This window comes from Pan paniscus, chromosome 3 (assembly GCF_029289425.2).
Source record: "Pan paniscus chromosome 3, NHGRI_mPanPan1-v2.0_pri, whole genome shotgun sequence".
NCBI lineage: Eukaryota > Metazoa > Chordata > Mammalia > Primates > Hominidae > Pan > Pan paniscus.
In genome coordinates, this window is record NC_073252.2 from 116,175,987 (window position 1) to 116,192,703 (window position 16,717).

At 37.8% G+C, this 16,717-nt stretch overlaps 1 protein-coding gene across 3 annotated transcripts in view; it reads left to right on the forward strand.

The window, feature by feature from the left end:
• The window catches only part of NDST3 (N-deacetylase and N-sulfotransferase 3), a 229,737-nt gene that overhangs the window by 110,460 nt on the left and 102,560 nt on the right, over window positions 1-16,717 (forward strand). The gene's annotated exons all lie outside the window — the stretch shown is intronic.

The following is a 16,717-nucleotide window of genomic DNA, read 5'->3' on the forward strand; positions in this document are numbered from 1 at the left end:
TGTGTGTCAGCTCCACAATGAACCATTTGCATATATTTCTGCTTGAGGCAAGTATTAGAAAGTTGTGTAGAGAAAGAACAAATGGAAAGTTTATGTTAATCTTGGACACTAATTGGACTAACTGAGCAAATTCCTTAACAAACCTCGCTATTTTTCAGGCCTTTATGAATGATATTTGGCAATTTTATGTCTTGAGGAGGAGATTCATAAGAATAAAGGTGGCAGGTTGGGGGAGCCGCACAAAACTTGTTCTTTCCTGATTCAGAAAACTTTCAGTAGACAATTACTTTCAGAAAAAAAATCCCTAGACTCAAAATAAATGACAAATCTTGTCAGATGCCACAAGACAGACAAGGAACCCAAAGCTAACGTTATCTGGCACACCAACTCTAATATTGGAAGCAATTCTACTCACCTGGAAACAAAAGGTTAAGAAGCCCACATCTGGATTCAGCCCACATCTAGCCGGAGGCTGGACTACTATAATTAGTTAGTGATGTCTGTCTTGGAGAACAGAGTAAGGAGTAGTGGCATGTTTCCCATGAATTCTCCATCCTGAAATTAAGTGCTTGGACAAAGTTTGTATTGAAACTAAGGAAGATCCAGATGCAGTAAGGCATGCCAGTAATTTAGCAGATGACATTTTTTATTAGGCCAGGATGGAAATGAGAAAACCTTGATGGAATCAAAGTATACATTAGCTGCAGGAAAGTCATGAATTTTAATTATAGTGGATTTGAAAGATAGCCATTGTAAGTTTAAGTAATACCCCAGGCCTCAATTAGAAGTGCCATTTTCTGAGAATGCCAAGTGAGGTTATCGTTTACTACAAAAAGATAGATGTGTATTGGAAACATGGCACTTAAATACATTCACATACATTTGAGCTGAAAACGAAAATATAAACAGGACTTTAATTAATGAGGGTTTTAAGTTTTTCCCATATGTCAACATAATATCAAGGTGCTATACTAACTTACCAGTACTGGGGTGAGAAAGGGTTACAATAAGGTGCCCCTCAGAGTTAAACTGGAAAGATCACAGCAAAGGTAAAAAAACCGTTAAACAGAATAACTCTCTGGCCTGAAATGTTCTAATGTTACCAAAATATTTGTCATGTAAAAGAAAGAAGTATCAATCAAGTGAATTTAACAAAATAGAGAATTACAAAGACAAATGTTAGCACTGTCTGGGGGAGAGAAAACTTTGGTCATCTCTAAATGAGCTTTTCCAATGTCACAGGCCTGGACAACTCTCACGTAAGCTGGATGCAGGGGTTTTGATTAATAGACTTTGAAGTTTAGATCCATTTGGGGGAGGTGGACCTAGCAGGCTATCTGAGCCTGGAACCATTGAGATTTCCATTTTTCTAATTCTACTTTTCCTGATTCTAAACCCAACTGATGACTTCCTCATTATGGTTTACTTTCCCACGTAGATCCTACTATAGGAAAAGAATATGTTAATCATAGGAACTTGTACTCTCTGGGACAATAATTTGCAATATAATTTTATAAGTTTTATTTTAATTGATCAATACTTCCCATGTAACCGGACTACCTGGAAAGAGCCCTCTAATTGTATAGACAGTAATTGAAGAGTATTTCAGTTCCTCTCTAATTTATAATTACCCATTTTAAACTAATAGATGGTATCCTGCTTTTATTCATTGGTTTCATGAACTTTTGCTAATCTGATTCTGCCCCAGAAAAAAACTGACTCTCTCTGCAAGTGTACTGAATCAGGTTTTGGAGCCTGTCGGTCAGAAACAGACCTCAGAGTGTTCGTTGATTCAGGATGGTAATGAGAGTTACCTCATGATATACCATGGGAGAGAGCCACTGGAAGTACCCCAGAGTCACTGCTAGCAACACACAGGCATGAGATTTCTACACAAACATGTAATATACCTAGATACAAACATTCTTGATCAATTTACAATTATACAGAGTACTCATATATATTTTCAAAAATTGTGAGATTCTATTTACTTTAGATACTTATATAAAATAATATGTAGAAGGGTACTAAGAACTGAAACTTATGAAGATAACAAAAAGGATTAATTGGCAATGACTGCATCTGCCCTCAATAAATAAAACTCTATATATGACGTATATACTTAGACAAAAGGAACTAGTAAGACTATAGTGTTCATTTTAACAAGTTTCCAGTTCCACCTATCTTAGGAAGATGCAGTAATAGTTAATTAATATGCTGATTGGAAAAGTTCTGGCTTAGACAGGTTTGTACTTCTTGTGGGAACCATATTATCATCTCATATGCACTAAACAAAAATGTCACTTTTTTGCTTCAGTGTTCTTATCTCTAATCCCAAGATGTTATGAGTCTTTGCTTATGCACTTGTTGAATAAATAGACTCCAGGTATTGAGTCATTAACAACTATAGATATAGAACACTTTGCCTCCCTTCAACATGTTTGATAATAAAGTCAGTGCTTACCTATTAATCCAAAAAAGCAGCTGTGGATTGCCACAAGATTCATGCCAATGGGCCGGGCGCAGTGGCTCACGCCTGTAATCCCAGCACTTTGGGAGGCCAAGGTGGGCAGCTCATGAGGTCAGGAGATCAAGACCATCCTGGCTAACACGGTGAAACCCTGTCTCTACTAAAAATACAAAAAATTAGCCAGGTGTGGTGGCAGGCGCCTGTAGTCCCAGCTACTCAGGAGGCTGAGGTAGGAGAATCACTGGAACCCAGGAGGCAGAGGTTGCAGTGAGCCAAGATCACGCCACTGCACTCCAGCCTGGGCGACAGAGCGAGACTCTGTCTCAAAAAAATGCACGCCGATACTACACTTGCTTGGAATTCAGGTAAAGCAAATCCCTGACCATGTAACAACATTGTGCCTCCTTCATCAAACCATTAACCATCCCACAGAACCATTAGCTAACCCCTTTATGCACACATTTTATTAAATGCTTTTTGTCTCTCTGTTTCTCAATTTGATATAGCATACTTCCACCATACCCTACATACCCTCCTACTCAAATCCCTAAAAGTTAAATCTAAATTGTGTTTCTCTTATTATAAACATGGATGTGAACAGAGTGAATATCTTAAACTAGGATTAACACATAGATTGATTACAACTAAAATAAAAAAAAACAGAATTCACTCAAGAAGAAAGCCTTTAAAAAAAGAAATTAACCCACATTGAAATTGAAAAAAAAATACTGTAATTTTATATGTGTATGTGCTTTTCTCTAAAATTCATCTGAAAGGAAATAATACATTGACCTAATGGGAAGTTTTATGTTTCTTTTTTTGTTCGCTAGTTCTGGAACACATTCTAATAACAGGAGACCCTTCGCTGAAAAATAAATGATAATAACTTTAGACCTAGAAAAGTAATTCCTGGTCTAACGTTTAAGTCTTTAATCCATCTTGAATTGATTTTTGTATAAGGTGTAAGGAAGGGATCCAGTTTCAGCTTTCTACATATGGCTAGCCAGTTTTCCCAGCACCATTTATTAAATAGGGAATCCTTTCCCCATTGCTTGTTTTTCTCAGGTTTGTCAAAGATCAGATAGTTGTAGATATGCAGCATTATTTCTGAGGGCTCTGTTCTGTTCCATTGATCTATATCTCTGTTTTGGTACCAGTACCATGCTGTTTTGGTTACTGTAGCCTTGTAGTATAGTTTGAAGTCAGGCAGTGTGGTGCCTCCAGCTTTGTTCTTTTGGCTTAGGATTGACTTGGCGATGTGGGCTCTTTTTTGGTTCCATATGAACTTTAAAGTAGTTTTTTCCAATTATGTGAAGAAAGTCATTGGTAGTTTGATGGGGATGGCACTGAATCTCTAAATTACCTTGGGCAGTATGGCCATTTTCACGATATTGATTCTTCCTACCCAAGAGCATGGAATGTTCTTCCATTTGTCTGTATCCTCTTTTATTTCCTTGAGCAGTGGTTTGTAGTTCTCCTTGAAGAGGTCCTTCACATCCCTTGTAAGTTGGATTCCGAGGTATTTTATTCTCTTTGAAGCAACTGTGAATGGGAGTTCACTCATTATTTGGCTCTCTGTTTGTCTGTTGTTGGTGTATAAGAATGCTTGTGATTTTTGTACATTGATTTTGTATCCTGAGACTTTGCTGAAGTTGCTTATCAACTTAAGGAGATTTTGGGTTGAGACAATGGGGTTTTCTAGATATACAATCATGTCGTCTGCAAACAGGGACAATTTGACTTCCTCTTTTCCTAACTGAATACCCTTTACTTCCTTCTCCTGCCTAATTGCCCTGGCCAGAACTTCCAACACTATGTTGAATAGGAGTGGTGAAAGAGGGCATCCCTGTCTTGTGCCAATTTTTAAAGGGAATGCTTCCAGTTTTTGCCCATTCAGTATGATATTGGCTGTGGGTTTGTCATAGATAGCTCTTATTATTTTGAGATATGTCCCATCAATACCTAATTTATTGAGAGTTTTTAGCATGAAGCGTTGTTGAATTTTGTCAAAGGCCTTATCTGCATCTATTGAGATAATCATGTGGTTTCTGTCTTTGGTTCTGTTTATATGCCGGATTACATTTATTGATTTGCGTATATTGAACCAGCCTTGCATCCCAGGGATGAAGCCCACTTGATCATGGTGGAAAAGCTTTTTGATGTGCTGCTGGATTCTGTTTGCCAGTATTTTATTGAGGATTTTTGCATCAATGTTCATCAAGGATATTGGTCTAAAATACTCTTTTTTGGATGTGTCTCTGCCCGGCTTTGGTATCAGCATGATGCTGGCCTCATACCATAAAAACCCTAGAAGAAAACCTAGGCATTACCATTCAGGACATAAGCACAGGCAAGGACTTCATGTCTAAAACACCAAAAGCAATGGCAACAAAAGACAAAATTGACAAATGGGATCTAATTAAACTCAAGAGCTTCTGCACAGCAAAAGAAACTACCATCAGAGTGAACAAGCAACCTACAAAATGGGAGAAAATTTTCACAACCTACTCATCTGACAAAGGGCTAATATCCAGAATCTACAATGAACTCAAACAAATTTACAAGAAAAAAACAAACAACCCCATCAAAAAGTGGGCAAAGGACATGAACAGACACTTCTCAAAAGAACACATTTATGCAGCCAAAAAACACATGAAAAAATGCTCACCATCACTGGCCATCAGAGAAATGCAAATCAAAACCACAATGAGATACCATCTCACACCAGTTAGAATGGCAATCATTCAAAAGTCAGGAAACAGCAGGTGCTGGAGAGGATGTGGAGAAATAGGAACACTTTTACACTGTTGGTGGGACTGTAAACTAGTTCAACCATTGTGGAAGTCAGTGTGGTGATTCCTCAAGGATCTAGAAGTAGAAATACCATTTGACCCAGCCATCCCATTACTGGGTATATACCCAAAGGACTATAAATCATACTGCTATAAAGACACATGCACACGTATGTTTATTGCGGCATTATTCACAATAGCAAAGACTTGGAACCAACCCAAATGTCCAACAATGATAGACTGGATTAAGAAAATGTGGCACATATACACCATGGAATACTATGCAGCCATAAAAAATGATGAGTTCATGTCCTTTGTAGGGACATGGATGAAATTGGAAATCATCATTCTCAGTAAACTATCGCAAGAACAAAAAACCAAACACCGCATATTCTCACTCATAGGTGGGAATTGAACAATGAGAACACATGGACACAGGAAGGGGAACATTATACTCTGGGGACTGTTGTGGGGTGGAGTGAGAGGGGAGGGATAGCATTGGGAGATATACCTAACGCTAGATGACGAGTTAGTGGGTGCAGCGCACCAGCATGGTACATGTATACATATATAACTAACCTGCATATTGTGCACATGTACCCTAAAACTTAAAGTATAATAATAATAAGAAGAAGAAATATTAAAAAACAACAACAACAACAAAATAAAATAAAATAAAAGTAATTCCTGAACATGCATAATAGTGAGTACTGCCTGAGATGCTTGAATTTTAGAAATCAAACTTAATGCATCAGAATCTCTAGGGTTGACCTAGGGGCTCTACATACTCACCATGTGCTTTAGGTAAATGTTAGGATCAGGCAAATAGAGAAATATTGCCGAGGAAGAAAATGGAGAAGTAATTTTGGTAATCAAAGATTACCAAAAACTGTTATAGAAATTGTAAACCTAGAATCAAGGTTTCAGAATGGAAAATGACTCCAAATCTGCAATAGAACTTTAAAAAACAGTAAGAATTAATGTTTTCCTAAGTGACCAGAGAACTCTACCTTAAACTGGATTTTAAAATAGTGTTTACTGCTGTTCATCCTAAAAACTTAGTGTAGGGGTCACCTTCCTCAGGAAACTTTTTCTACTCTGATTTAGAGGCCCCTCCTGCGTTTCTATAGCATCCTCTGCAGATTCTTTCAAAGTATTTATTATCCTGCATCATAATTGTGGGTTGTATTAGCCTGTATGCTTGTGGTTGTAGAGAATGTGTCTGTCATTTCCAAAACTATCCCAGTGTCTAAACATAATACCTTTTACCTAGTTTTTTATTTTGCATATATTTGTTAAGGAAAAGAAATTAACTTTTCTAATGACCTGATTTAAAAAGAAAAATGAATCTATTAATAAAAGGAAATCCGAGTCCTCGTAAGAAAATTCTCAAATCAAAAGCATAAGGAAAACCTGTTTCCTGAATTCAATGGGGCTGAATTATGTATCGTTGTGTTCTGTTCTTTACACATGTATTTGTCTTCCTGTATAGAGACTCATTTGTGTTGAGTTGATATAGTTTAAAGACTAGAGGCTCATTCAAGTTACCTCAGGTAATGGGATTCCAGAAAGTAATATTACTTCAAGTAATGTGGGACTCCAGAAAGCTACACATTCAGGAATCATAGGACCTAGAGGGTGTTCTGAGTCCAAGGTAGCTGTAAGGTCCATAAAAATGAGAATTGCTTTAAAACTTATGAATTGTTTATTATTGAAATTTTTCATTTAATTTTTCTGGACCACAGTTGACAATTGGTAACCAAAACCCTGGAAAAGGGGCCTACTGTAAATATTTTTCTGATGAGGTCGCTTTACTTACAATAGAAATAAAACTTTAAGAGGAGCCAAGATGGCCGAATAGGAACAGCTCCGGTCTCCAGCTCCCAGTGTGAGCAACGCAGAAGACGGTGATTTCTGCATTTCCATCTGAGCCTTGAAGAGAGCAGTGGTTCTCCCAGCACGCAGCTGGAGATCTGAACACGGGCAGACTGCCTCCTCAAGTGGGTCCCTGACCCCTGACCCCCGAGCAGCCTAACTGGGAGGCACCCCCCAGCAGGGGCACACTGACACCTCACACCGCCGGGTACTCCAACAGACCTGCAGCTGAGGGTCCTGTCTGTTAGAAGGAAAACTAACAAACAGAAAGGACATCCACACCGAAAACCCATCTGTACATCACCATCATCAAAGACCAAAAGTAGATAAAACCACAAAGATGGGGAAAAAACAGAACAGAAAAACAGGAAACTCTAAAATGCAGAGTGCCTCTCCTCCTCCAAAGGAATGCAGTTCCTCACCAGCAACGGAACAAAGCTGGATGGAGAATGATTTTGACGAGCTGAGAGAAGAAGGCTTCAGACGATCAAATTACTCTGAGCTACAGGAGGACATTCAAACCAAAGGCAAAGAAGTTGAAAACTTTGAAAAAAATTTAGAAGAATGTATAACTAGAATAACCAATACAGAGAAGTGCTTAAAGGAGCTGATGGAGCTGAAAACCAAGGCTCGAGAACTACGTGAAGAATGCAGAAGCCTCAGGAGCCGATGCGATCAACTGGAAGAAAGGGTATCAGCGATGGAAGATGAAATGAATGAAACGAAGCGAGAAGGGAAGTCTAGAGAAAAAAGAATAAAAAGAAATGAGCAAAGCCTCCAAGAAATATGGGACTATGTGAAAAGACCAAATCTACGTCTGATTGGTGTACCTGAAAGTGATGCGGAGAATGAAACCAAGTTGGAAAACACTCTGCAGGATATTATCCAGGAGAACTTCCCCAATCTAGCAAGGCAGGCCAACGTTCAGATTCAGGAAATACAGAGAACGCCACAAAGATACTCCTCGAGAAGAGCAACTCCAAGACACATAATTGTCAGATTCACCAAAGTTGAAATGAAGGAAAAAATGTTAAGGGCAGCCAGACAGAAAGGTCGGGTTACCCTCAAAGGGAAGCCCATCAGACTAACAGCGGATCTCTCGGCAGAAACCCTACAAGCCAGAAGAGAGTGGGGGCCAATATTCAACATTCTTAAAGAAAAGAATTTTCAACCCAGAATTTCATATCCAGCCAAACTAAGCTTCATAAGTGAAGGAGAAATAAAATACTTTACAGACAAGCAAATGCTGACCGATTTTGTCACCACCAGGCCTGCCCTAAAAGAGGTCCTGAAGGAAGCGCTAAACATGGAAAGGAACAACCGGTACCAGCTGCTGCAAAATCATGCCAAAATGTAAAGACCATCAAGACTAGGAAGAAACTGCATCAACTAACGAGCAAAATCTCCAGCTAACATCATAATGACAGGATCAAATTCACACATAACAATATTAACTTTGAATGTAAATGGACTAAATTCTCCAATTAAAAGACACAGACTGGCAAGTTGGATAAAGAGTCAAGACCCATCAGTGTGCTGTATTCAGGAAACCCATCTCACGTGCAGAGACACACATAGGCTCAAAATAAAAGGATGGAGGAAGATCTACCAAGCAAATGGAAAACAAAGAAAGGCAGGGGTTGCAATCCTAGTCTCTGATAAAACAGACTTTAAACCAACAAAGATCAAAAGAGACAAAGAAAGCCATTACATAATGGTAAAGGGATCAATTCAACAAGAGGAGCTAACTATCCTAAATATTTATGCACCCAATACAGGAGCACCCAGATTCATAAAGCAAGTCCTGAGTGACCTACAAAGAGACTTAGACTCCCACACATTAATAATGGGAGACTTTAACACCCCACTGTCAACATTAGACAGATCAACGAGACAGAAAGTCAACAAGGATACCCAGGAATTGAACTCAGCTCTGCACCAAGCGGACCTAATAGACATCTACAGAACTCTCCACCCCAAATCAACAGAATATACATTTTTTTCAGCACCACACCACACCTATTCCAAAATTGACCACATAGTTGGAAGTAAAGCTCTCCTCAGCAAATGTAAAAGAACAGAAATTATAACAAACTATCTCTCAGACCACAGTGCAATCAAACTAGAACTCAGGATTAAGAATCTCACTCAAAGCCGCTCAACTACATGGAAACTGAACAACCTGCTCCTGAATGACTACTGGGTACATAACGAAATGAAGGCAGAAATAAAGATGTTCTTTGAAACCAATGAGAACAAAGACACAACATACCGGAATCTCTGGGACACATTTAAAGCAGTGTGTAGAGGGAAATTTATAGCACTAAATGCCCACAAGAGAAAGCAGGAAAGATCCAAAATTGACACCCTAACATCACAATTAAAAGAACTAGAAAAGCAAGAGCAAACACATTCAAAAGCTAGCAGAAGGCAAGAAATAACTAAAATCAGAGCAGAACTGAAGGAAATAGAGACACAAAAAACCCTTCAAAAAATTAATGAATCCAGGAGCTGGTTTTTTGAAAGGATCAACAAAATTGATAGACCGCTAGCAAGACTAATAAAGAAAAAAAGAGAGAAGAATCAAATAGACGCAATAAAAAATGATAAAGGGGATATCACCACCGATCCCACAGAAATACAAACTACCATCAGAGAATACTACAAACACCTCTACGCAAATAAACTAGAAAATCTAGAAGAAATGGATACATTCCTCGACACATACACTCTCCCAAGACTAAACCAGGAAGAAGTTGAATCTCTGAATAGACCAATAACAGGATCTGAAATTGTGGCAATAATCAATAGTTTACCAACCAAAAAGAGTCCAGGACCAGATGGATTCACATCCGAATTCTACCAGAGGTACAAGGAGGAACTGGTACCATTCCTTCTGAAACTATTCCAATCAATAGAAAAAGAGGGAATCCTCCCTAACTCATTTTATGAGGCCAGCATCATTCTGATACCAAAGCCTGGCAGAGACACAACCAAAAAAGAGAATTTTAGACCAATATCCTTGATGAACATTGATGCAAAAATCCTCAATAAAATACTGGCAAACAGAATCCAGCAGCACATCAAAAAGCTTATCCACCATGATCAAGTGGGCTTCATCCCTGGGATGCAAGGCTGGTTCAACATACGCAAATCAATAAATGTAATCCAGCATATAAACAGAGCCAAAGACAAAAACCACATGATTATCTCAATAGATGCAGAAAAAGCCTTTGACAAAATTCAACAACCCTTCATGCTAAAAACTCTCAATAAATTAGGTATTGATGGGACGTATTTCAAAATAATAAGAGCTATCTATGACAAACCCACAGCCAATATCATACTGAATGGGCAAAAACTGGAAGCATTCCCTTTGAAAACTGGCACAAGACAGGGATGCCCTCTCTCACCACTCCTATTCAACATAGTGTTGGAAGTTCTGGCCAGGGCAATCAGGCAGGAGAAGGAAATAAAGGGTATTCAATTAGGAAAAGAGGAAGTCAAATTGTCCCTGTTTGCAGACGACATGATTGTTTATCTAGAAAACCCCATCGTCTCAGCCCAAAATCTCCTTAAGCTGATAAGCAACTTCAGCAAAGTCTCAGGATACAAAATCAATGTACAAAAATCACAAGCATTCTTATACACCAACAACAGGCAGAGAGCCAAATCATGAGTGAACTCCCATTCACAATTACTTCAAAGAGAATAAAATACCTAGGAATCCAACTTACAAGGGATGTGAAGCACCTCTTCAAGGAGAACTACAAACCACTGCTCAAGGAAATAAAAGAGGATACAAACAAATGGAAGAACATTCCTTGCTCATGGGTAGGAAGAATCAATATCGTGAAAATGGCCATACTGCCCAAGGTAATTTACAGATTCAATGCCATCCCCATCAAGCTACCAATGACTTTCTTCACAGAATTGGAAAAAACTACTTTAAAGTTCATATGGAACCAAAAGAGAGCCCGCATCGCCAAGTCAATCCTAAGCCAAAAGAACAAAGCTGGAGGCATCACACTACCTGACTTCAAACTATACTACAAGGCTACAGTAACCAAAACAGCATGGTACTGGTACCAAAACAGAAATATAGATCAATGGAACAGAACAGAGCCCTCAGAAATAACGCCGCTTACCTACAACTATCTGATCTTTGACAAACCTGAGAAAAACAAGCAATGGGGAAAGGATTCCCTATTTAATAAATGGTGCTGGGAAAACTGGCTAGCCATATGGAGAAAGCTGAAACTGGATCCCTTCCTTACACCTTATACAAAAATCAATTCAAGACGGATTAAAGATTTAAACGTTAGACCTAAAACCATAAAAACCCTAGAAGAAAACCTAGGCATTACCATTCAGGACATAGGCATGGGCAAGGACTTCATGTCCAAAACACCAAAAGCAATGGCAACAAAAGCCAAAATTGACAAATGGGATCTAATTAAACTAAAGAGCTTCTGCACAGCAAAAGAAACTACCATCAGAGTGAATAGGCAACCTACAACATGGGAGAAAATTTTCGCAACCTACTCATCTGACAAAGGGCTAATATCCAGAATCTACAGTGAACTCAAACAAATTTACAAGAAAAAAACAAACAACCCCATCAAAAAGTGGGCGAAGGACATGAACAGGCATTTCTCAAAAGAAGACATTTATGCAGCCAAAAAACACATGAAAAAATGCTCATCATCACTGGCCATCAGAGAAATGCAAATCAAAACCACTATGAGATATCATCTCACACCAGTTAGAATGGCAATCATTAAAAAGTCAGGAAACAACAGGTGCTGGAGAGGATGTGGAGAAATAGGAACACTTTTACACTGTTGGTGGGACTGTAAACTAGTTCAACCATTGTGGAAGTCAGTGTGGCGATTCCTCAGGGATCTAGAACTAGAAATACCATTTGACCCAGCCATCCCATTACTGGGTATATACCCAAATGACTATAAATCATGCTGCTATAAAGACACATGCACACGTATGTTTACTGTGGCTCTGTTCACAATAGCAAAGACTTGGAACCAACCCAAATGTCCAACAATGATAGACTGGATTAAGAAAATGTGGCACATATACACCATGGAATACTATGCAGCCATAAAAAATGATGAGTTCATATCCTTTGTAGGGACATGGATGAAATTGGAAACCATCATTCTCAGTAAACTATCGCAAGAACAAAAAACCAAACACCGCATATTCTCACTCATAGGTGGGAATTGAACAATGAGATCACATGGACACAGGAAGGGGAATATCATACTCTGGGGACTGTGGTGGGGAGGGGGGAGGGGGAAGGGATAGCATTGGGAGATACACCTAATGCTAGATGACGAGTTAGTGGGTGCAGCAGCGCACCAGCATGGCACATGTATACATATGTAACTAACCTGCACAATGTGCACATGTACCCTAAAACTTAAAGTATAATTAAAAAAAAAAAATCTAAAAAAAAAAAAAAAAGAAAAAATAATAATAAAACATTGAATTCCCGAAAAAAAAAAAAAAAAAAAAAGAAATAAAACTTTAAACAAGGTAAAGAAAAAAATGAGAAATGCTAATATTAATCTTGCCTTAGTGCTTTATTTTGAACCCAACAGATGCTTTTCACATGTCTAACTTTCTCTTTTCTGTACTCCTGACTAAATTAATATTCCTTCAAAAAAAGTGCTGCTTGTTTACGGTTTCTGCAGTAGTTAATTAATCTTACAAATGGCCCAATATGAATGCATCAGATATTCTCCATATCAAGATTCAGCTCCAGTTCTAACTGCTGACTGCCTCGTCCGCTGGATTCTCAGGTCGAATTTCCAAGCAAGGGAATTCACTTGCTTCAGCTCACCTTTCTGAGTCAGCCCATATCAGTCCTGGCCTTCTGTGAAATGTCCATTCTTGGTTCATATCCCCACATGCCCCCCACTTCTAAACTATGACTGAGCAACGGCTGCCTGAGAACCATCCTTCCAGCAAAGGCTTGCAAAGGCAGGTGCGATGGCAGCTATCTATCTTGATCTGAATCCTGTGAGAACAGTCATTATGGTTTCTAGCCAATCCCACAGATTTGGGAGTAAACTGAACCTCTTTGGAGAGGCTCAAAAGATTCATTTTGAAGCTTGCAAAGTCTAAGTAGAATAAGTAGCTCTCTTAGATAGGACCAGCTAATTTTATCATTTTATTATATGTATTGCTCCATACCCACTTGGAATGCAAGTTCCAATAGGCATTTATATCTTGTGTTTTGTTTACTCTAAACCTCAACACTAGGAAGAGTTCTGGCATTCTAAGGTACTTAAAAAATATTTTTAAATAAAAGCATGAAAATTTAAATGAAAAAAATATATATATATTTTATAAATGAATGAATGAACTTAAATGTCCAAAAGGGAGAAGCGGAGTGGCCAGTAGCAAAATAAATTATGTTCACCCTTATGTAATAAAATACATTATGTAATAAAATACGCTATATAATAAGGTACATTCAGGCATTTAAAACATGTTGTGTAATAATTTTGGCTGGGTGTGGTGGCTCATGCCTTTAATACCAGCACTTTGGGATGCCAAAGCGGGTGGATCACCTGAGTTCAGGAGTTCCCTGACCAGCCTGGCCAACACTGTGAAACCCAGTCTATACTAAAAATACAAAAATTAGCCGGGCGTGGTGGTGCATGCCTGTAATCCCAGCTACTTGGGAGGCTGAGGCAGGAGAATTGCTTGAACCCGGGAGGCGGAGGTTGCAGTGAGCCGAGATTGCACCACTGCACTCCAGCCTGGGCAACAGAGAGAGACTCCGTCTAAAATAATAATAATAATAATTTTAATGACGTGAAATATTCATGATCTTCTCAATGGGAAAAATAAATTACAAGAAAATGAGATATGAGTATGGAAATAAACTAGAAAGAACTCAGCAGATTGTTAGCAGTAGTTATCCTAGATCACACAATTGAAGATGATTTCCATTATCTTCCTCTAATTTTTATAAAATATCTATAGTGAACACCTATTAGTGTTATAACCAGAAACTTTATACACATGTACACACACAGAGACACAACACACACAGAGTTACACAATAAATGCTACACTAAAAATAATAATAATCACTTAATAGTGATGTACATAAAATGGAATTATTTTGTGTTGTTGGTATATCAGGAATAGAATTTCTATTTACTCAGTTCCAATTGTTCTGTATCTGTAAGTCACATATGTTGCCTAACACCTGCCCCACAGTGTGATTATTTGTGTGTGCATCTTTTCTACTGTATAATGGGGCATTCTTATTACAGAGGTAATCTGTGTGTGTTTCATCTTTGTGCTTTCTTCCATTGTGTCTAGATCAATGTTTGAATCTAATAAGAGGTTGCTAAATGTATTTTAATGATTGACTAAACGCATGAAGAGTTATATTTCAGGGGCATGACTTGCTTTAAGGTATATCCAAATGTGAATAGCAAGCCTAGTTTTAATAAAACTACATTTGGCAGAGTCTCTGCTTGCAAGTAAATGAAATTTAGACTTCAGAAAATGTTTGAATGGCCCTAAATCTTTAGCAGGTTTTCATAAGTGATGATGAAATTTACCTGACACAGAACAAAGGACTATTAAACTGGAAAAGACCAGGAAGGTTATCTTTCAATCTTTTAATTTTTGATGGAGAACTAGAATTCCAAAAAGATTATTTAGTTCACTGCAGGTCACTTCTATAGTATTCCGACCAGAACTCTGTTCTTCCTGACTCTCAGTTCACCGCTTCACCCGCTACAACACACTGTTTCTGCACGCCTGGCTAAATTGGTCTTGACGTGATGTACATTCCTTCTTAATATGAGTCAGTGACCTGGTACTAGGAAAATCTGTGAGTGGTTTAACATGTCAGGCTATTGTCTAAGAAAAAGCAAACCATCTCCATGTATGGTTAAAAAGCAAAAAAATAGTGCTTTTGAGAAAAGCTGTAATAAGCACTTGCAGTTAAGGAAAAATGTCTAATTTACTTTTAAAGAACTACGAATAAAGAACTATGTTCTCTTTATCTTAATACACTGTATTGATATTACTTATAAAATGGTAAGACTTTTAAATTTATAAAGCCAAAACATTTTATTTCATCTTTTTGCTATCCTCCATATTAGCCCTATTTTTCTATTATTAATGTTCTTCATCACTAACTGTGGTGTTAGATATAGCAGGTCCTTAAATAATGTTGTTTCATTTAATATCATTTAGTTATAATGTTGATAAGGAAAACATCAGTTCCCATCCAGGGCCAATCTGTGTGTAGTTTGCACATTCACCCCATGTCTATGTGGGTTTTTTCCTGATACTCTGGTTTCTTCCTACATCCCAAAAATGTGCACATCAGGTTAATTGTCCTGTATAAATTGTGATGGAATACCATATTGTCCAGGGTTGGTTCTTGCCTTGTGCCCTGAACTGCTAGGATAGGCCCTGGCCCCCAAGCAATCCTAAACTGGAATAACTGGGTAAATGATTATCTTACTTGTTTTTATTAATCTTTCCTAAATATATGTAGAGCTAACATTTATTTCAATGTTTAATATTAAAGTTCTTTGGTTCCTATTTAGAAGCTGGGTGATGTTTTGGGGGCCAGAAATATGTCATAGGAAATTAACTCTTGTTTAGATTATTTAACCAATGGTAAAACTGGTTTTGTTATATGTCATTTGGTTTACAGTTTCAGTTTCCAAGAACCTACCAATAACATTAAGTGAGAACTTACTGTAATTACTTGTCACTCTGAGATTAAGAAAACCACAAGAAAGCATGATTAAGTTGTGCTTTTTATTTGACCTCCATAGTTAAGAAAAATAGGAGTTTTTGGAATGGATATTATCTTAAAATGTAAGAAAATAGATATTAAATTGGAGAAATGAATATTATGTTATTCTTTGTTTAATCCTTTGATAGTTTCCCATAGCAATCAATGACACCCAGTAGCAAAGATTTTAATTCCTACATACTAAATACAAAGTGCTCAGATTTTAATTCCTAAATACTATTTCTAGCATTCAGGATAAACAGAAAATTTCTTCACTTGAAAAAAATCAAATCTGGCTCCTGTCCACTTTTCTCATCCTTTTTTTCAATAATTTCTTATATGCACCTTTCACTCCACCCATACAGAATAAGTCATAGTACCTTGAACAAAACTTTGTACTATCTCACTCTATGTCTTAAAGTGCTATCACCTCAAGCTGGAATGCCCTCCTGCAAATTTGAACTCATACATCATTTTTTTAAAGAAGACATCCCCAACCCTCCAGCTTGATTTCTAAGGTTTCTCCTCTGTGTTCTCATGGTACTCAGGCATAACCCAATTATAATTTGCCTACAGTCCTATAATCAATTATCTTTACCTTCCAGTAATTTTTGACTTCCTTGATGGAAGACATCATGCCTTATTCTATTTTACATTCACAGTACACTGCAAAAGTTTTGGCACACAGTAGGTTCTAAATAAAAGACAATGTGTTTCCCATGACTTCCCATGACTACATACATACTATCTTTGGAATTTGAAAGAAATTTGGTTGCCTTG